The following is a 22,597-nucleotide window of genomic DNA, read 5'->3' on the forward strand; positions in this document are numbered from 1 at the left end:
TGGTAACATTTGACTAAAGCAAGTACCCAAAATTAAACAGTTTTCAGCTGGACTCATATAACTTGCATTTGCAGTGGAAGATCTGCCTGGAGCAGTATATGAGTGTGAAAAGGTCTCTAGTTTTGTCTTGAAATACCAGAGACTTCGGCGCTCTCTACCAGTCTCCTTCGACATCACATCCTGATGCTGAACAGTATTAGCACATAAATGAATAAAAAACTGGCTGACGTGTACATGCACATGTGTGCATATGTACCACGGTGCTATAGTCTGATGACATATATGTGCCAGTCTGTGGGGTCAAAGGGCAGTCAGAAGTTACTGGGCCACAGTTGTATCAATGAGGACTGTGTACTTCCTGTGCCCTGGGGCATTCGTACTCTGGTCCCTCAAACTAGGGTGGAAGCCCCCCTTTAGCACATGACTCTCAGAATAACAAGTCAGAGCAGACATTAGTGTAACTGGGTACTCAAGCTTGTGAAAGGCACAAGTGCAAGTAGTGAACTGCAACGTGACCTCACAGCATACACTTTAGACATCCTTTGTAAACACACACACATATTTTCAGTCTAACTTGTTTACATTTTACATCAATAAATATGGTAATATTTGTACTTGAAATGTTTAATTTGCCTACCTTTGGCGCATATTCCTAGTACCTTATATTTTAACTTTTCTCCATTCGGATGTATACAATTGGTATAATGTCAGAAAGGGAGAAGACGACCGAGAATGCCTAAGAATGTGCGCTTCCATGCTTTTAAGAACATATGTCTGGTGTTGTGACAAAACAGCAGTGACCACTTCAGCTCAGCACTTGCTTCTTCCTCTGCTGTCCCAAAATATTGTGGAATTACTAGTCTCTGCGCCTCTGACAAGGCTGCTGACATCCGATTGATGATTTGTAGCCTTGTGGGCTGTGAGTGCTTTGGCTGTGCTGCCCCCTGGCAGTCACTCTGTGAAGATGCAGGTACCTGGGAACAACACAGAATACTTCTGAGCTGTTTCTTCTCTGTTTGAACCAATCCAGTGTCAGGACTGGAGTCGGTGCTGTTAGTAGATAGAGAAGGAGTTTAACTCGAGCCCCAGGAGGGCAGCCTGGAGCCTGTGACAGGTGCAGGGGAGTGTCGTCAAGGAAGCAGCTGGAAGATAACTGGAGAGGGGTCTGTGGGGCCATCAGTCTGGTGAGGAAACCCAGGAGTGTCCTACGGATGGGGCGTGGCTTTGTCTGGCTCAAGGGGAGGGGTTAGTAATAGTGAATGCAGGGACTTCTGGTGTCCTCCGTGTCCTGGGCTCTGTGTATGTGTAGAAGCTCTAAGGTTGTAAATAATGAGACCTACAGGTTGTGGCAGAAATGATGACTTCTGGTCATTCCTTCTCTTTTGTCAGAAGTGAAGTGTCTGTTACCCCAATTGATTGTGTACTACTGAGAAGAAGAATATAACTCTCAGTGTACGGAATGCAGTGTGACCTAGGAGACACCTCACATACACTGAGCTGTATGATGAGTTCACAGTTCCCATATGGTCTAGTGGTTAGGATTCCTGGTTTTCACCCAGGCGGTCGGGTTCAACTCCCGGTATGGGAACTCCATTTTTTTTTTTTCACTACTCAGACATTTTAATCTTTCTCAGTTTTTTTCTATAAACCTAAATGCACCTAAAGTCTTAATAAATGTCACTTGCTTTGTCTTCTGCTTCCATCTAATGCCGTCAGAGGTTTACACCGACCCCCAGATCTACTGCCCTCTCTCCCCAGCCCTTGACCTGTACATTAATACTATTCCTTGTTTTTCTTTTATTGCACAACAAAAAGTACAGATTATATAAAGAGACCGGGGCACAGAGAAGAAGGCAGCAATTGACTGTGGTCCCACCATGGGAAATTCGCATTTTATTACCTGCCCCTTCCATACTGTGGGTTCATCATTTGTTTTATGACATGATTTCCCTGCTGTGTTGTATCTAGTATAAGACTTGAGTACTTTATGTGTTTTATATCATCTGTGATATTGCAGCTGTTGTTTGCAGTGTCCACATTTTGCAACCAGTGTGCTTTGTACCCTCACTGCTGCTCTCTCAGAGAGGGTAGGCTGAACACTACCGGTAGTATCAGACACCAGAGATGCCTCCTGTACCTGGAATAAAACTCTGCTTCTTTGTAAGAAATACAGGGGTGAAGATCTGCTGCATTCACAGTGACCCACTGACTCTTTTACAAAGGTTCCCAGCCGTGCAAAGACTCTTGGTGGTTAGTTAAGGGGCCATGCTAAATGGAGATTTCGAAGCATCAGACGAGACGTTTTCTTTGTTTCTGCATCAGCAAAAGTATATTTCTGTTTTTATGTTATTACTTGTGAAATACACATTTTAGTTGTGCTGTTGGATTTGTCATGTTTGATTTACAGTGTGAACGAATTCAAGCGATAGACAGTAGGTGGTGACTGACACTGCTTCAGGACTCCTAGGGTTGAGGATCGTGGACGTTGGTTCCATTGTGTAATGATTAGCACTCTGGACTCTAAATCCAGCAATCTGAGTTCCAATATCGGTAGGACCTGGAATGTTTGTAATAATACTTTTGTTTAAATTTATTGCAGGTCTTGAGCAGGAAACCATTTGTATCTCTGACATAACCCGTCTCTTCCTCTTTTCATTCCCCTCGTGGTTTCTGCGGTTTGGGGGCATCTATACATTATTCTATAGGCGTTGCTGGGGACACTTGATGCTACACACAGGTGTTGTCTACGTCCTGTGTCTGTGTGGACACCTCTCTACTCTGGCTACACAACTGTAAGATGCACAGTGTGGACCTGACTCCACTTGGCCTTCACACCGGATAACTTACAAGGAGAGAGAAACTTACGGAAATGTACGTTGTGAAAGAACGACTTTACCAAAGTGTTAATGTATGAAATTGCCCTTTACTTTTTTTTTGTGAGTTGCAAATGGTAACATTTGACTAAAGCAAGTACCCAAAATTAAACAGTTTTCAGCTGGACTCATATAACTTGCATTTGCAGTGGAAGATCTGCCTGGAGCAGTATATGAGTGTGAAAAGGTCTCTAGTTTTGTCTTGAAATACCAGAGACTTCGGCGCTCTCCACCAGTCTCCTTCGACATCACATCCTGATGCTGAACAGTATTAGCACATAAATGAATAAAAAACTGGCTGACGTGTACATGCACATGTGTGCATATGTACCACGGTGCTATAGTCTGATGACATATATGTGCCAGTCTGTGGGGTCAAAGGGCAGTCAGAAGTTACTGGGCCACAGTTGTATCAACGAGGACTGTGTACTTCCTGTGCCCTGGGGCATTCGTACTCTGGTCCCTCAAACTAGGGTGGAAGCCCCTCTTTAGCACATGACTCTCAGAATAACAAGTCAGAGCAGACATTAGTGTAACTGGGTACTCACACTTGTTAAAGGCACAAGTGCAAGTAGTGAACTGCAACCTGACCTCACAGCATACACTTTAGACATCCTTTGTAAACACACACACATATTTTCAGTCTAACTTGTTTACATTTTACATCAATAAATATGGTAATATTTGTACTTGAAATGTTTAATTTGCCTACCTTTGGCGCATATTCCTAGTACCTTATATTTTAACTTTTCTCCATTCGGGTGTATACAATTGGTATAATGTCAGAAAGGGAGAAGACGACCGAGAATGCCTAAGAATGTGCGCTTACATGCTTTTAAGAACATATGTCTGGTGTTGTGACAAAACAGCAGTGACCACTTCAGCTCAGCACTTGCTTCTTCCTCTGCTGTCCCAAAATATTGTGGAATTACTAGTCTCTGCGCCTCTGACAAGGCTGCTGACATCCGATTGATGATTTGTAGCCTTGTGGGCTGTGAGTGCTTTGGCTGTGCTGCCCCCTGGCAGTCACTCTGTGAAGATGCAGGTACCTGGGAACAACACAGACTACTTCTGAGCTGTTTCTTCTCTGTTTGAACCAATCCAGTGTCAGGACTGGAGTCAGTGCTGTTAGTAGATAGAGAAGGAGTATAACTCGAGACCCAGGAGGGCAGCCTGGAGCCTGTGACAGGTGCAGGGGAGTGTCGTCAAGGAAGCAGCTGGAAGATAACTGGAGAGGGGTCTGTGGGGCCATCAGTCTGGTGAGGAAACCCAGGAGTGTCCTACGGATGGGGCGTGGCTTTGTCTGGCTCAAGGGGAGGGGTTAGTAATAGTGAATGCAGGGACTGCTGCTGTCCTCCGTGTCCTGGGCTCTGTGTAGGTGTAGAAGCTCTAAGGTTGTAAATAATGAGACCTGACAGGTTGTGGCAGAAATGATGACTTCTGGTCATTCCTTCTCTTTTGTCAGAAGTGAAGTGTCTGTTACCCCAATTGATTGTGTACTACTGAGAAGAAGAATATAACTCTCAGTGTACGGAATGCAGTGTGACCTAGGAGACACCTCACATACACTGAGCTGTATGATGAGCTCACAGTTCCCATATGGTCTAGCGGTTAGGATTCCTGGTTTTCACCTAGGCGGCCTGGGTTCAACTCCCGTATGGGAACTCCATTTTTTTTTTTTCACTACTCAGACATTTTAATCTTTCTCAGTTTTTTTCTATAAACCTAAATGCACCTAAAGTCTTAATAAATGTCACTTGCTTTGTCTTCTGCTTCCATCTAATGCCGTCAGAGGTTTACACCGACCCCCAGATCTACTGCCCTCTCCCCCCAGCCCTTGACCTGTACATTAATACTATGAAGGGTTATTCCTTGTTTTTCTTTTATTGCACAACAAAAAGTACAGATTATATAAAGAGACCGGGGCACAGAGAAGAAGGCAGCAATTGACTGTGGTCCCACCATGGGAAATTTGCATTTTATTACCTGCCCCTTCCATACTGTGGGTTCATCATTTGTTTTATGACATGATTTCCCTGCTGTGTTGTATCTAGTATAAGACTTGAGTACTTTATGTGTTTTATATCATCTGTGATATTGCAGCTGTTGTTTGCAGTGTCCACATTTTGCAACCAGTGTGCTTTGTACCCTCACTGCTGCTCTCTCAGAGAGGGTAGGCTGAACACTACCGGTAGTATCAGACACCAGAGATGCCTCCTGTACCTGGAATAAAACTCTGCTTCTTTGTAAGAAATACAGGGGTGAAGATCTGCTGCATTCACAGTGACCCACTGACTCTTTTACAAAGGTTCCCAGCCGTGCAAAGACTCTTGGTGGTTAGTTAAGGGGCCATGCTAAATGGAGATTTCGAAGCATCAGACGAGACGTTTTCTTTGTTTCTGCATCAGCAAAAGTATATTTCTGTTTTTATGTTATTACTTGTGAAATACACATTTTAGTTGTGCTGTTGGATTTGTCATGTTTGATTTACAGTGTGAACGAATTCAAGCGATAGACAGTAGGTGGTGACTGACACTGCTTCAGGACTCCTAGGGTTGAGGATAGTGGACGTTGGTTCCATCGTGTAATGATTAGCACTCTGGACTCTGAATCCAGCAATCTGAGTTCCAATATCGGTAGGACCTGGAATGTTTGTAATAATACTTTTGTTTTAATTTATTGCAGGTCTTGAGCAGGAAACCATTTGTATCTCTGACATAACCCGTCTCTTCCTCTTTTCATTCCCCTCGTGGTTTCTGTGGTTTGGGGGCATCTATACATTATTCTATAGGCGTTGCTGGGGACACTTGATGCTACACACAGGTGTTGTCTACGTCCTGTGTCTGTGTGGACACCTCTCTACTCTGGCTACACAACTGTAAGATGCACAGTGTGGACCTGACTCCACTTGGCCTTCACACCGGATAACTTACAAGGAGAGAGAAACTTACGGAAATGTACGGTGTGAAAGAACGACTTTACCAAAGTGTTAATGTATGAAATTGCCCTTTGCTTTTTTTTTGTGAGTTGCAAATGGTAACATTTGACTAAAGCAAGTACCCAAAATTAAACAGTTTTCAGCTGGACTCATATAACTTGCATTTGCAGTGGAAGATCTGCCTGGAGCAGTATATGAGTGTGAAAAGGTCTCTAGTTTTGTCTTGAAATACCAGAGACTTCGGCGCTCTCCACCAGTCTCCTTCGACATCACATCCTGATGCTGAACAGTATTAGCACATAAATGAATAAAAAACTGGCTGACGTGTACATGCACATGTGTGCATATGTACCACGGTGCTATAGTCTGATGACATATGTGTGCCAGTCTGTGGGGTCAAAGGGCAGTCAGAAGTTACTGGGCCACAGTTGTATCAACGAGGACTGTGTACTTCCTGTGCCCTGGGGCATTCGTACTCTGGTCCCTCAAACTAGGGTGGAAGCCCCCCTTTAGCACATGACTCTCAGAATAACAAGTCAGAGCAGACATTAGTGTAACTGGGTACTCACACTTGTGAAAGGCACAAGTGCAAGTAGTGAACTGCAACCTGACCTCACAGCATACACTTTAGACATCCTTTGTAAACACACACACATATTTTCAGTCTAACTTGTTTACATTTTACATCAATAAATATGGTAATATTTGTACTTGAAATGTTTAATTTGCCTACCTTTGGCGCATATTCCTAGTACCTTATATTTGAACTTTTCTCCATTCGGGTGTATACAATTGGTATAATGTCAGAAAGGGAGAAGACGACCGAGAATGCCTAAGAATGTGCGCTTACATGCTTTTAAGAACATATGTCTGGTGTTGTGACAAAACAGCAGTGACCACTTCAGCTCAGCACTTGCTTCTTCCTCTGCTGTCCCAAAATATTGTGGAATTACTAGTCTCTGCGCCTCTGACAAGGCTGCTGACATCCGATTGATGATTTGTAGCCTTGTGGGCTGTGAGTGCTTTGGCTGTGCTGCCCCCTGGCAGTCACTCTGTGAAGATGCAGGTACCTGGGAACAACACAGACTACTTCTGAGCTGTTTCTTCTCTGTTTGAACCAATCCAGTGTCAGGACTGGAGTCGGTGCTGTTAGTAGATAGAGAAGGAGTATAACTCCAGCCCCAGGAGGGCAGCCTGGAGCCTGTGACAGGTGCAGGGGAGTGTCGTCAAGGAAGCAGCTGGAAGATAACTGGAGAGGGGTCTGTGGGGCCATCAGTCTGGTGAGGAAACCCAGGAGTGTCCTACGGATGGGGCGTGGCTTTGTCTGGCTCAAGGGGAGGGGTTAGTAATAGTGAATGCAGGGACTGCTGCTGTCCTCCGTGTCCTGGGCTCTGTATATGTGTAGAAGCTCTAAGGTTGTAAATAATGAGACCTACAGGTTGTGGCAGAAATGATGACTTCTGGTCATTCCTTCTCTTTTGTCAGAAGTGAAGTGTCTGTTACCCCAATTGATTGTGTACTACTGAGAAGAAGAATATAACTCTCAGTGTACGGAATGCAGTGTGACCTAGGAGACACCTCACATACACTGAGCTGTATGATGAGTTCACAGTTCCCATATGGTCTAGCGGTTAGGATTCCTGGTTTTCACCCCGGCGGCCCGGGTTCGACTCCCGGTATGGGAACTCCATTTTTTTTTTTCACTACTCAGACATTTTAATCTTTCACAGTTTTTTTCTATAAACCTAAATGCACCTAAAGTCTTAATAAATGTCACTTGCTTTGTCTTCTGCTTCCATCTAATGCCGTCAGAGGTTTACACCGACCCCCAGATCTACTGCCCTCTCTCCCCAGCCCTTGACCTGTACATTAATACTATGAAGGGTTATTCCTTGTTTTTCTTTTATTGCACAACAAAAAGTACAGATTATATAAAGAGACCGGGGCACAGAGAAGAAGGCAGCAATTGACTGGGGTCCCACCATGGGAAATTCGCATTTTATTACCTGCCCCTTCCATACTGTGGGTTCATCATTTGTTTTATGACATGATTTCCCTGCTGTGTTGTATCTAGTATAAGACTTGAGTACTTTATGTGTTTCATATCATCTGTGATATTGCAGCTGTTGTTTGCAGTGTCCACATTTTGCAACCAGTGTGCTTTGTAGCCTCACTGCTGCTCTCTCAGAGAGGGTAGGCTGAACACTACCGGTAGTATCAGACACCAGAGATGCCTCCTGTACCTGGAATAAAACTCTGCTTCTTTGTAAGAAATACAGGGGTGAAGATCTGCTGCATTCACAGTGACCCACTGACTCTTTTACAAAGGTTCCCAGCCGTGCAAAGACTCTTGGTGGTTAGTTAAGGGGCCATGCTAAATGGAGATTTCGAAGCATCAGACGAGACGTTTTCTTTGTTTCTGCATCAGCAAAAGTATATTTCTGTTTTTATGTTATTACTTGTGAAATACACATTTTAGTTGTGCTGTTGGATTTGTCATGTTTGATTTACAGTGTGAACGAATTCAAGCGATAGACAGTAGGTGGTGACTGACACTGCTTCAGGACTCCTAGGGTTGAGGATCGTGGACGTTGGTTCCATCGTGTAATGATTAGCACTCTGGACTCTGAATCCAGCAATCTGAGTTCCAATATCGGTAGAACCTGGAATGTTTGTAATAATACTTTTGTTTAAATTTATTGCAGGTCTTGAGCAGGAAACCATTTGTATCTCTGACATAACCCGTCTCTTCCTCTTTTCATTCCCCTCGTGGTTTCTGCGGTTTGGGGGCATCTATACATTATTCTATAGGCGTTGCTGGGGACACTTGATGCTACACACAGGTGTTGTCTACGTCCTGTGTCTGTGTGGACACCTCTCTACTCTGGCTACACAACTGTAAGATGCACAGTGTGGACCTGACTCCACTTGGCCTTCACACCGGATAACTTACAAGGAGAGAGAAACTTACGGAAATGTACGGTGTGAAAGAACGACTTTACCAAAGTGTTAATTTATGAAATTGCCCTTTGCTTTTTTTTTGTGAGTTGCAAATGGTAACATTTGACTAAAGCAAGTACCCAAAATTAAACAGTTTTCAGCTGGACTCATATAACTTGCATTTGCAGTGGAAGATCTGCCTGGAGCAGTATATGAGTGTGAAAAGGTCTCTAGTTTTGTCTTGAAATACCAGAGACTTCGGCGCTCTCCACCAGTCTCCTTCGACATCACATCCTGATGCTGAACAGTATTAGCACATAAATGAATAAAAAACTGGCTGACGTGTACATGCACATGTGTGCATATGTACCACGGTGCTATAGTCTGATGACATATATGTGCCAGTCTGTGGGGTCAAAGGGCAGTCAGAAGTTACTGGGCCACAGTTGTATCAATGAGGACTGTGTACTTCCTGTGCCCTGGGGCATTCGTACTCTGGTCCCTCAAACTAGGGTGGAAGCCCCCCTTTAGCACATGACTCTCAGAATAACAAGTCAGAGCAGACATTAGTGTAACTGGGTACTCACACTTGTGAAAGGCACAAGTGAAAGTAGTGAACTGCAACCTGACCTCACAGCATACACTTTAGACATCCTTTGTAAACACACACACATATTTTCAGTCTAACTTGTTTACATTTTACATCAATAAATATGGTAATATTTGTACTTGAAATGTTTAATTTGCCTACCTTTGGCGCATATTCCTAGTACCTTATATTTTAACTTTTCTCCATTCGGGTGTATACAATTGGTATAATGTCAGAAAGGGAGAAGACGATGGAGAATGCCTAAGAATGTGCGCCTACATGCTTTTAAGAACATATGTCTGGTGTTGTGACAAAACAGCAGTGACCACTTCAGCTCAGCACTTGCTTCTTCCTCTGCTGTACCAAAATATTGTGGAATTACTAGTCTCTGCGCCTCTGACAAGGCTGCTGACATCCGATTGATGATTTGTAGCCTTGTGGGCTGTGAGTGCTTTGGCTGTGCTGCCCCCTGGCAGTCACTCTGTGAAGATGCAGGTACCTGGGAACAACACAGACTACTTCTGAGCTGTTTCTTCTCTGTTTGAACCAATCCAGTGTCAGGACTGGAGTCGGTGCTGTTAGTAGATAGAGAAGGAGTATAACTCGAGCCCCAGGAGGGCAGCCTGGAGCCTGTGACAGGTGCAGGGGAGTGTCGTCAAGGAAGCAGCTGGAAGATAACTGGAGAGGGGTCTGTGGGGCCATCAGTCTGGTGAGGAAACCCAGGAGTGTCCTACGGATGGGGCGTAGCTTTGTCTGGCTCAAGGGGAGGGGTTAGTAATAGTGAATGCAGGGACTGCTGCTGTCCTCTGTGTCCTGGGCTCTGTGTATGTGTAGAAGCTCTAAGGTTGTAAATAATGAAACCTGACAGGTTGTGGCAGAAATGATGACTTCTGGTCATTCCTTCTCTTTTGTCAGAAGTGAAGTGTCTGTTACCCCAATTGATTGTGTACTACTGAGAAGAAGAATATAACTCTCAGTGTACGGAATGCAGTGTGACCTAGGAGACACCTCACATACACTGAGCTGTATGATGAGTTCACAGTTCCCATATGGTCTAGCGGTTAGGATTCCTGGTTTTCACCCAGGCGGCCCGGGTTCAACTCCCGGTATGGGAACTCCATTTTTTTTTTTCACTACTCAGACATTTTAATCTTTCTCAGTTTTTTTCTATAAACCTAAATGCACCTAAAGTCTTAATAAATGTCACTTGCTTTGTCTTCTGCTTCCATCTAATGCCGTCAGAGGTTTACACCGACCCCCAGATCTACTGCCCTCTCTCCCCAGCCCTTGACCTGTACATTAATACTATGAAGGGTTATTCCTTGTTTTTCTTTTATTGCACAACAAAAGGTACAGATTATATAAAGAGACCGGGGCACAGAGAAGAAGGCAGCAATTGACTGTGGTCCCACCATGGGAAATTCGCATTTTATTACCTGCCCCTTCCATACTGTGGGTTCATCATTTGTTTTATGACATGATTTCCCTGCTGTGTTGTATCTAGTATAAGACTTGAGTACTTTATGTGTTTTATATCATCTGTGATATTGCAGCTGTTGTTTGCAGTGTCCACATTTTGCAACCAGTGTGCTTTGTACCCTCACTGCTGCTCTCTCAGAGAGGGTAGGCTGAACACTACCGGTAGTATCAGACACCAGAGATGCCTCCTGTACCTGGAATAAAACTCTGCTTCTTTGTAAGAAATACAGGGGTGAAGATCTGCTGCATTCACAGTGACCCACTGACTCTTTTACAAAGGTTCCCAGCCGTGCAAAGACTCTTGGTGGTTAGTTAAGGGGCCATGCTAAATGGAGATTTCGAAGCATCAGACGAGACGTTTTCTTTGTTTCTGCATCAGCAAAAGTATATTTCTGTTTTTATGTTATTACTTGTGAAATACACATTTTAGTTGTGCTGTTGGATTTGTCATGTTTGATTTACAGTGTGAACGAATTCAAGCGATAGACAGTAGGTGGTGACTAACACTGCTTCAGGACTCCTAGGGTTGAGGATCGTGGACGTTGGTTCCATCGTGTAATGATTAGCTCTCTGGACTCTGAATCCAGCAATCTGAGTTCCAATATCGGTAGGACCTGGAATGTTTGTAATAATACTTTTGTTTTAATTTATTGCAGGTCTTGAGCAGGAAACCATTTGTATCTCTGACATAACCCGTCTCTTCCTCTTTTCATTCCCCTCGTGGTTTCTGCGGTTTGGGGGCATCTATACATTATTCTATAGGCGTTGCTGGGGACACTTGATGCTACACACAGGTGTTGTCTACGTCCTGTGTCTGTGTGGACACCTCTCTACTCTGGCTACACAACTGTAAGATGCACAGTGTGGACCTGACTCCACTTGGCCTTCACACCGGATAACTTACAAGGAGAGAGAAACTTACGGAAATGTACGGTGTGAAAGAACGACTTTACCAAAGTGTTAATGTATGAAATTGCCCTTTGCTTTTTTTTTGTGAGTTGCAAATGGTAACATTTGACTAAAGCAAGTACCCAAAATTAAACAGTTTTCAGCTGGACTCATATAACTTGCATTTGCAGTGGAAGATCTGCCTGGAGCAGTATATGAGTGTGAAAAGGTCTCTAGTTTTGTCTTGAAATACCAGAGACTTCGGCGCTCTCTACCAGTCTCCTTCGACATCACATCCTGATGCTGAACAGTATTAGCACATAAATGAATAAAAAACTGGCTGACGTGTACATGCACATGTGTGCATATGTACCACGGTGCTATAGTCTGATGACATATATGTGCCAGTCTGTGGGGTCAAAGGGCAGTCAGAAGTTACTGGGCCACAGTTGTATCAATGAGGACTGTGTACTTCCTGTGCCCTGGGGCATTCGTACTCTGGTCCCTCAAACTAGGGTGGAAGCCCCCCTTTAGCACATGACTCTCAGAATAACAAGTCAGAGCAGACATTAGTGTAACTGGGTACTCAAGCTTGTGAAAGGCACAAGTGCAAGTAGTGAACTGCAACGTGACCTCACAGCATACACTTTAGACATCCTTTGTAAACACACACACATATTTTCAGTCTAACTTGTTTACATTTTACATCAATAAATATGGTAATATTTGTACTTGAAATGTTTAATTTGCCTACCTTTGGCGCATATTCCTAGTACCTTATATTTTAACTTTTCTCCATTCGGATGTATACAATTGGTATAATGTCAGAAAGGGAGAAGACGACCGAGAATGCCTAAGAATGTGCGCTTCCATGCTTTTAAGAACATATGTCTGGTGTTGTGACAAAACAGCAGTGACCACTTCAGCTCAGCACTTGCTTCTTCCTCTGCTGTCCCAAAATATTGTGGAATTACTAGTCTCTGCGCCTCTGACAAGGCTGCTGACATCCGATTGATGATTTGTAGCCTTGTGGGCTGTGAGTGCTTTGGCTGTGCTGCCCCCTGGCAGTCACTCTGTGAAGATGCAGGTACCTGGGAACAACACAGAATACTTCTGAGCTGTTTCTTCTCTGTTTGAACCAATCCAGTGTCAGGACTGGAGTCGGTGCTGTTAGTAGATAGAGAAGGAGTTTAACTCGAGCCCCAGGAGGGCAGCCTGGAGCCTGTGACAGGTGCAGGGGAGTGTCGTCAAGGAAGCAGCTGGAAGATAACTGGAGAGGGGTCTGTGGGGCCATCAGTCTGGTGAGGAAACCCAGGAGTGTCCTACGGATGGGGCGTGGCTTTGTCTGGCTCAAGGGGAGGGGTTAGTAATAGTGAATGCAGGGACTTCTGGTGTCCTCCGTGTCCTGGGCTCTGTGTATGTGTAGAAGCTCTAAGGTTGTAAATAATGAGACCTACAGGTTGTGGCAGAAATGATGACTTCTGGTCATTCCTTCTCTTTTGTCAGAAGTGAAGTGTCTGTTACCCCAATTGATTGTGTACTACTGAGAAGAAGAATATAACTCTCAGTGTACGGAATGCAGTGTGACCTAGGAGACACCTCACATACACTGAGCTGTATGATGAGTTCACAGTTCCCATATGGTCTAGTGGTTAGGATTCCTGGTTTTCACCCAGGCGGTCGGGTTCAACTCCCGGTATGGGAACTCCATTTTTTTTTTTTCACTACTCAGACATTTTAATCTTTCTCAGTTTTTTTCTATAAACCTAAATGCACCTAAAGTCTTAATAAATGTCACTTGCTTTGTCTTCTGCTTCCATCTAATGCCGTCAGAGGTTTACACCGACCCCCAGATCTACTGCCCTCTCTCCCCAGCCCTTGACCTGTACATTAATACTATTCCTTGTTTTTCTTTTATTGCACAACAAAAAGTACAGATTATATAAAGAGACCGGGGCACAGAGAAGAAGGCAGCAATTGACTGTGGTCCCACCATGGGAAATTCGCATTTTATTACCTGCCCCTTCCATACTGTGGGTTCATCATTTGTTTTATGACATGATTTCCCTGCTGTGTTGTATCTAGTATAAGACTTGAGTACTTTATGTGTTTTATATCATCTGTGATATTGCAGCTGTTGTTTGCAGTGTCCACATTTTGCAACCAGTGTGCTTTGTACCCTCACTGCTGCTCTCTCAGAGAGGGTAGGCTGAACACTACCGGTAGTATCAGACACCAGAGATGCCTCCTGTACCTGGAATAAAACTCTGCTTCTTTGTAAGAAATACAGGGGTGAAGATCTGCTGCATTCACAGTGACCCACTGACTCTTTTACAAAGGTTCCCAGCCGTGCAAAGACTCTTGGTGGTTAGTTAAGGGGCCATGCTAAATGGAGATTTCGAAGCATCAGACGAGACGTTTTCTTTGTTTCTGCATCAGCAAAAGTATATTTCTGTTTTTATGTTATTACTTGTGAAATACACATTTTAGTTGTGCTGTTGGATTTGTCATGTTTGATTTACAGTGTGAACGAATTCAAGCGATAGACAGTAGGTGGTGACTGACACTGCTTCAGGACTCCTAGGGTTGAGGATCGTGGACGTTGGTTCCATTGTGTAATGATTAGCACTCTGGACTCTAAATCCAGCAATCTGAGTTCCAATATCGGTAGGACCTGGAATGTTTGTAATAATACTTTTGTTTAAATTTATTGCAGGTCTTGAGCAGGAAACCATTTGTATCTCTGACATAACCCGTCTCTTCCTCTTTTCATTCCCCTCGTGGTTTCTGCGGTTTGGGGGCATCTATACATTATTCTATAGGCGTTGCTGGGGACACTTGATGCTACACACAGGTGTTGTCTACGTCCTGTGTCTGTGTGGACACCTCTCTACTCTGGCTACACAACTGTAAGATGCACAGTGTGGACCTGACTCCACTTGGCCTTCACACCGGATAACTTACAAGGAGAGAGAAACTTACGGAAATGTACGTTGTGAAAGAACGACTTTACCAAAGTGTTAATGTATGAAATTGCCCTTTACTTTTTTTTTGTGAGTTGCAAATGGTAACATTTGACTAAAGCAAGTACCCAAAATTAAACAGTTTTCAGCTGGACTCATATAACTTGCATTTGCAGTGGAAGATCTGCCTGGAGCAGTATATGAGTGTGAAAAGGTCTCTAGTTTTGTCTTGAAATACCAGAGACTTCGGCGCTCTCCACCAGTCTCCTTCGACATCACATCCTGATGCTGAACAGTATTAGCACATAAATGAATAAAAAACTGGCTGACGTGTACATGCACATGTGTGCATATGTACCACGGTGCTATAGTCTGATGACATATATGTGCCAGTCTGTGGGGTCAAAGGGCAGTCAGATGTTACTGGGCCACAGTTGTATCAACGAGGACTGTGTACTTCCTGTGCCCTGGGGCATTCGTACTCTGGTCCCTCAAACTAGGGTGGAAGCCCCCCTTTAGCACATGACTCTCAGAATAACAAGTCAGAGCAGACATTAGTGTAACTGGGTACTCACACTTGTGAAAGGCACAAGTGCAAGTAGTGAACTGCAACCTGACCTCACAGCATACACTTTAGACATCCTTTGTAAACACACACACATATTTTCAGTCTAACTTGTTTACATTTTACATCAATAAATATGGTAATATTTGTACTTGAAATGTTTAATTTGCCTACCTTTGGCGCATATTCCTAGTACCTTATATTTGAACTTTTCTCCATTCGGGTGTATAAATTGGTATAATGTCAGAAAGGGAGAAGACGACCGAGAATGCCTAAGAATGTGCGCTTACATGCTTTTAAGAACATATGTCTGGTGTTGTGACAAAACAGCAGTGACCACTTCAGCTCAGCACTTGCTTCTTCCTCTGCTGTCCCAAAATATTGTGGAATTACTAGTCTCTGCGCCTCTGACAAGGCTGCTGACATCCGAATGATGATTTGTAGCCTTGTGGGCTGTGAGTGCTTTGGCTGTGCTGCCCCCTGGCAGTCACTCTGTGAAGATGCAGGTACCTGGGAACAACACAGACTACTTCTGAGCTGTTTCTTCTCTGTTTGAACCAATCCAGTGTCAGGACTGGAGTCGGTGCTGTTAGTAGATAGAGAAGGAGTATAACTCGAGCCCCAGGAGGGCAGCCTGGAGCCTGTGACAGGTGCAGGGGAGTGTCGTCAAGGAAGCAGCTGGAAGATAACTGGAGAGGGGTCTGTGGGGCCATCAGTCTGGTGAGGAAACCCAGGAGTGTCCTACGGATGGGGCGTGGCTTTGTCTGGCTCAAGGGGAGGGGTTAGTAATAGTGAATGCAGGGACTGCTGCTGTCCTCCGTGTCCTGGGCTCTGTGTAGGTGTAGAAGCTCTAAGGTTGTAAATAATGAGACCTGACAGGTTGTGGCAGAAATGATGACTTCTGGTCATTCCTTCTCTTTTGTCAGAAGTGAAGTGTCTGTTACCCCAATTGATTGTGTACTACTGAGAAGAAGAATAGAACTCTCAGTGTACGGAATGCAGTGTGACCTAGGAGACACCTCACATACGCTGAGCTGTATGATGAGTTCACAGTTCCCATATGGTCTAGTGGTTAGGATTCCTGGTTTTCACCCAGGCGGCCTGGGTTCAACTCCCGGTATGGGAACTCCATTTTTTTTTTTCACTACTCAGACATTTGAATCTTTCTCAGTTTTTTTCTATAAACCTAAATGCACCTAAAGTCTTAATAAATGTCACTTGCTTTGTCTTCTGCTTCCATCTAATGCCGTCAGAGGTTTACACCGACCCCCAGATCTACTGCCCTCTCTCCCCAGCCCTTGACCTGTACATTAATACTATTCCTTGTTTTTCTTTTATTGCACAACAAAAAGTACAGATTATATAAAGAGACCGGGGCACAGAGAAGAAGGCAGCAATTGACTGTGGTCCCACCATGGGAAATTCGCATTTTATTACCTGCCCCTTCCATACTGTGGGTTCATCATTTGTTTTATGACATGATTTCCCTGCTGTGTTGTATCTAGTATAAGACTTGAGTACTTTATGTGTTTTATATCATCTGTGATATTGCAGCTGTTGTTTGCAGTGTCCACATTTTGCAACCAGTGTGCTTTGTACCCTCACTGCTGCTCTCTCAGAGAGGGTAAGCTGAACACTACCGGTAGTATCAGACACCAGAGATGCCTCCTGTACCTGGAATAAAACTCTGCTTCTTTGTAAGAAATACAGGGGTGAAGATCTGCTGCATTCACAGTGACCCACTGACTCTTTTACAAAGGTTCCCAGCCGTGCAAAGACTCTTGGTGGTTAGTTAAGGGGCCATGCTAAATGGAGATTTCGAAGCATCAGACGAGACGTTTTCTTTGTTTCTGCATCAGCAAAAGTATATTTCTGTTTTTATGTTATTACTTGTGAAATACACATTTTAGTTGTGCTGTTGGATTTGTCATGTTTGATTTACAGTGTGAACGAATTCAAGCGATAGACAGTAGGTGGTGACTAACACTGCTTCAGGACTCCTAGGGTTGAGGATCGTGGACGTTGGTTCCATCGTGTAATGATTAGCACTCTGGACTCTGAATCCAGCAATCTGAGTTCCAATATCGGTAGGATCTGGAATGTTTGTAATAATACTTTTGTTTTAATTTATTGCAGGTCTTGAGCAGGAAACCATTTGTATCTCTGACATAACCCGTCTCTTCCTCTTTTCATTCCCCTCGTGGTTTCTGCGGTTTGGGGGCATCTATACATTATTCTATAGGCGTTGCTGGGGACACTTGATGCTACACACAGGTGTTGTCTACGTCCTGTGTCTGTGTGGACACCTCTCTACTCTGGCTACACAACTGTAAGATGCACAGTGTGGACCTGACTCCACTTGGCCTTCACACCGGATAACTTACAAGGAGAGAGAAACTTACGGAAATGTACGGTGTGAAAGAACGACTTTACCAAAGTGTTAATGTATGAAATTGCCCTTTGCTTTTTTTTTGTGAGTTGCAAATGGTAACATTTGACTAAAGCAAGTACCCAAAATTAAACAGTTTTCAGCTGGACTCATATAACTTGCATTTGCAGTGGAAGATCTGCCTGGAGCAGTATATGAGTGTGAAAAGGTCTCTAGTTTTGTCTTGAAATACCAGAGACTTCGGCGCTCTCTACCAGTCTCCTTCGACATCACATCCTGATGCTGAACAGTATTAGCACATAAATGAATAAAAAACTGGCTGACGTGTACATGCACATGTGTGCATATGTACCACGGTGCTATAGTCTGATGACATATATGTGCCAGTCTGTGGGGTCAAAGGGCAGTCAGAAGTTACTGGGCCACAGTTGTATCAATGAGGACTGTGTACTTCCTGTGCCCTGGGGCATTCGTACTCTGGTCCCTCAAACTAGGGTGGAAGCCCCCCTTTAGCACATGACTCTCAGAATAACAAGTCAGAGCAGACATTAGTGTAACTGGGTACTCACGCTTGTGAAAGGCACAAGTGCAAGTAGTGAACTGCAACCTGACCTCACAGCATACACTTTAGACATCCTTTGTAAACACACACACATATTTTCAGTCTAACTTGTTTACATTTTACATCAATAAATATGGTAATATTTGTACTTGAAATGTTTAATTTGCCTACCTTTGGCGCATATTCCTAGTACCTTATATTTTAACTTTTCTCCATTCGGGTGTATACAATTGGTATAATGTCAGAAAGGGAGAAGACGACCGAGAGTGCCTAAGAATGTGCGCTTACATGCTTTTAAGAACATATGTCTGGTGTTGTGACAAAACAGCAGTGACCACTTCAGCTCAGCACTTACTTCTTCCTTTGCTGTCCCAAAATATTGTGGAATTACCAGTCTCTGCGCCTCTGACAAGGCTGCTGACATCCGATTGATGATTTGTAGCCTTGTGGGCTGTGAGTGCTTTGGCTGTGCTGCCCCCTGGCAGTCACCCTGTGAAGATGCAGGTACCTGGGAACAACACAGACTACTTCTGAGCTGTTTCTTCTCTGTTTGAACCAATCCAGTGTCAGGACTGGAGTCGGTGCTGTTAGTAGATAGAGAAGGAGTATAACTCGAGCCCCAGGAGGGCAGCCTGGAGCCTGTGACAGGTGCAGGGGAGTGTCGTCAAGGAAGCAGCTGGAAGATAACTGGAGAGGGGTCTGTGGGGCCATCAGTCTGGTGAGGAAACCCAGGAGTGTCCTACGGATGGGGCGTGGCTTTGTCTGGCTCAAGGGGAGGGGTTAGTAATAGTGAATGCAGGGACTGCTGGTGTCCTCCGTGTCCTGGGCTCTGTGTATGTGTAGAAGCTCTAAGGTTGTAAATAATGAGACCTACAGGTTGTGGCAGAAATGATGACTTCTGGTCATTCCTTCTCTTTTGTCAGAAGTGAAGTGTCTGTTACCCCAATTGATTGTGTACTACTGAGAAGAAGAATATAACTCTCAGTGTACGGAATGCAGTGTGACCTAGGAGACACCTCACATACACTGAGCTGTATGATGAGTTCACAGTTCCCATATGGTCTAGCGGTTAGGATTCCTGGTTTTCACCCAGGCGGCCCGGGTTCAACTCCCGGTATGAGAACTACATTTATTATTTTCCCCAACTACTCAGACATTTGAATCTTTCTCAGTTTTTTTCTATAAACCTAAATGCACCTAAAGTCTTAATAAATGTCACTTGCTTTGTCTTCTGCTTCCATCTAATGCCGTCAGAGGTTTACACCGACCCCCAGATCTACTGCCCTCTCTCCCCAGCCCTTGACCTGTACATTAATGCTATGAAGGGTTATTCCTTGTTTTTCTTTTATTGCACAACAAAAAGTACAGATTATATAAAGAGACCGGGGCACAGAGAAGAAGGCAGCAATTGACTGTGGTCCCACCATGGGAAATTCGCATTTTATTACCTGCCCCTTCCATACTGTGGGTTCATCATTTGTTTTATGACATGATTTCCCTGCTGTGTTGTATCTAGTATAAGACTTGAGTACTTTATGTGTTTTATATCATCTGTGATATTGCAGCTGTTGTTTGCAGTGTCCACATTTTGCAACCAGTGTGCTTTGTACCCTCACTGCTGCTCTCTCAGAGAGGGTAGGCTGAACACTACCGGTAGTATCAGACACCAGAGATGCCTCCTGTACCTGGAATAAAACTCTGCTTCTTTGTAAGAAATACAGGGGTGAAGATCTGCTGCATTCACAGTGACCCACTGACTCTTTTACAAAGGTTCCCAGCCGTGCAAAGACTCTTGGTGGTTAGTTAAGGGGCCATGCTAAATGGAGATTTCGAAGCATCAGACGAGACGTTTTCTTTGTTTCTGCATCAGCAAAAGTATATTTCTGTTTTTATGTTATTACTTGTGAAATACACATTTTAGTTGTGCTGTTGGATTTGTCATGTTTGATTTACAGTGTGAACGAATTCAAGCGATAGACAGTAGGTGGTGACTAACACTGCTTCAGGACTCCTAGGGTTGAGGATCGTGGACGTTGGTTCCATTGTGTAATGATTAGCACTCTGGACTCTGAATCCAGCAATCTGAGTTCCAATATCGGTAGGACCTGGAATGTTTGTAATAATACTTTTGTTTAAATTTATTGCAGGTCTTGAGCAGGAAACCATTTGTATCTCTGACATAACCCGTCTCTTCCTCTTTTCATTCCCCTCGTGGTTTCTGCGGTTTGGGGGCATCTATACATTATTCTATAGGCGTTGCTGGGGACACTTGATGCTACACACAGGTGTTGTCTACGTCCTGTGTCTGTGTGGACACCTCTCTACTCTGGCTACACAACTGTAAGATGCACAGTGTGGACCTGACTCCACTTGGCCTTCACACCGGATAACTTACAAGGAGAGAGAAACTTGCGGAAATGTACGGTGTGAAAGAACGACTTTACCAAAGTGTTAATGTATGAAATTGCCCTTTGCTTTTTTTTTGTGAGTTGCAAATGGTAACATTTGACTAAAGCAAGTACCCAAAATTAAACAGTTTTCAGCTGGACTCATATAACTTGCATTTGCAGTGGAAGATCTGCCTGGAGCAGTATATGAGTGTGAAAAGGTCTCTAGTTTTGTCTTGAAATACCAGAGACTTCGGCGCTCTCCACCAGTCTCCTTCGACATCACATCCTGATGCTGAACAGTATTAGCACATAAATGAATAAAAAACTGGCTGACGTGTACATGCACATGTGTGCATATGTACCACGGTGCTATAGTCTGATGACATATATGTGCCAGTCTGTGGGGTCAAAGGGCAGTCAGAAGTTACTGGGCCACAGTTGTATCAACGAGGACTGTGTACTTCCTGTGCCCTGGGGCATTCGTACTCTGGTCCCTCAAACTAGGGTGGAAGCCCCCCTTTAGCACATGACTCTCAGAATAACAAGTCAGAGCAGACATTAGTGTAACTGGGTACTCACACTTGTTAAAGGCACAAGTGCAAGTAGTGAACTGCAACCTGACCTCACAGCATACACTTTAGACATCCTTTGTAAACACACACACATATTTTCAGTCTAACTTGTTTACATTTTACATCAATAAATATGGTAATATTTGTACTTGAAATGTTTAATTTGCCTACCTTTGGCGCATATTCCTAGTACCTTATATTTGAACTTTTCTCCATTCGGGTGTATACAATTGGTATAATGTCAGAAAGGGAGAAGACGACCGAGAATGCCTAAGAATGTGCGCTTACATGCTTTTAAGAACATATGTCTGGTGTTGTGACAAAACAGCAGTGACCACTTCAGCTCAGCACTTGCTTCTTCCTCTGCTGTCCCAAAATATTGTGGAATTACTAGTCTCTGCGCCTCTGACAAGGCTGCTGACATCCGATTGATGATTTGTAGCCTTGTGGGCTGTGAGTGCTTTGGCTGTGCTGCCCCCTGGCAGTCACTCTGTGAAGATGCAGGTACCTGGGAACAACACAGACTACTTCTGAGCTGTTTCTTCTCTGTTTGAACCAATCCAGTGTCAGGACTGGAGTCAGTGCTGTTAGTAGATAGAGAAGGAGTATAACTCGAGCCCCAGGAGGGCAGCCTGGAGCCTGTGACAGGTGCAGGGGAGTGTCGTCAAGGAAGCAGCTGGAAGATAACTGGAGAGGGGTCTGTGGGGCCATCAGTCTGGTGAGGAAACCCAGGAGTGTCCTACGGATGGGGCGTGGCTTTGTCTGGCTCAAGGGGAGGGGTTAGTAATAGTGAATGCAGGGACTGCTGCTGTCCTCCGTGTCCTGGGCTCTGTGTAGGTGTAGAAGCTCTAAGGTTGTAAATAATGAGACCTGACAGGTTGTGGCAGAAATGATGACTTCTGGTCATTCCTTCTCTTTTGTCAGAAGTGAAGTGTCTGTTACCCCAATTGATTGTGTACTACTGAGAAGAAGAATATAACTCTCAGTGTACGGAATGCAGTGTGACCTAGGAGACACCTCACATACACTGAGCTGTATGATGAGCTCACAGTTCCCATATGGTCTATCGGTTAGGATTCTTGGTTTTCACCCAGGCGGCCCGGGTTCAACTCCCGTATGGGAACTCCATTTTTTTTTTTTCACTACTCAGACATTTTAATCTTTCTCAGTTTTTTTCTATAAACCTAAATGCACCTAAAGTCTTAATAAATGTCACTTGCTTTGTCTTCTGCTTCCATCTAATGCCGTCAGAGGTTTACACCGACCCCCAGATCTACTGCCCTCTCTCCCCAGCCCTTGACCTGTACATTAATACTATGAAGGGTTATTCCTTGTTTTTCTTTTATTGCACAACAAAAAGTACAGATTATATAAAGAGACCGGGGCACAGAGAAGAAGGCAGCAATTGACTGTGGTCCCACCATGGGAAATTTGCATTTTATTACCTGC

The 22,597-nt window shown here is 44.1% G+C and overlaps 6 non-coding genes across 6 annotated transcripts; all 6 read left to right on the forward strand.

Moving 5' to 3' along the window:
* The first annotated feature begins 1,517 nt into the window (after positions 1–1,517).
* On the forward strand, positions 1,518–1,588 carry TRNAE-UUC (transfer RNA glutamic acid (anticodon UUC)). The gene has a single exon. It is a non-coding gene; the product is annotated as a tRNA-Glu (tRNA).
* A 5,836-nt stretch (positions 1,589–7,424) lies between these two features.
* Positions 7,425–7,496, forward strand: TRNAE-UUC (transfer RNA glutamic acid (anticodon UUC)). The gene has a single exon. It is a non-coding gene; the product is annotated as a tRNA-Glu (tRNA).
* Positions 7,497–10,383: 2,887 nt separating this feature from the next.
* Positions 10,384–10,455, forward strand: TRNAE-UUC (transfer RNA glutamic acid (anticodon UUC)). The gene has a single exon. It is a non-coding gene; the product is annotated as a tRNA-Glu (tRNA).
* Positions 10,456–13,341: 2,886 nt separating this feature from the next.
* On the forward strand, positions 13,342–13,412 carry TRNAE-UUC (transfer RNA glutamic acid (anticodon UUC)). The gene has a single exon. It is a non-coding gene; the product is annotated as a tRNA-Glu (tRNA).
* Positions 13,413–16,289: 2,877 nt separating this feature from the next.
* On the forward strand, positions 16,290–16,361 carry TRNAE-UUC (transfer RNA glutamic acid (anticodon UUC)). The gene has a single exon. It is a non-coding gene; the product is annotated as a tRNA-Glu (tRNA).
* Positions 16,362–19,237: 2,876 nt separating this feature from the next.
* Positions 19,238–19,309, forward strand: TRNAE-UUC (transfer RNA glutamic acid (anticodon UUC)). Its single transcript has one exon. It is a non-coding gene; the product is annotated as a tRNA-Glu (tRNA).
* Positions 19,310–22,597: the final 3,288 nt, after the last annotated feature.

The sequence above is a fragment of the Pleurodeles waltl genome, unplaced genomic scaffold (assembly GCF_031143425.1).
Source record: "Pleurodeles waltl isolate 20211129_DDA unplaced genomic scaffold, aPleWal1.hap1.20221129 scaffold_39, whole genome shotgun sequence".
Classification (NCBI taxonomy): domain Eukaryota; kingdom Metazoa; phylum Chordata; class Amphibia; order Caudata; family Salamandridae; genus Pleurodeles; species Pleurodeles waltl.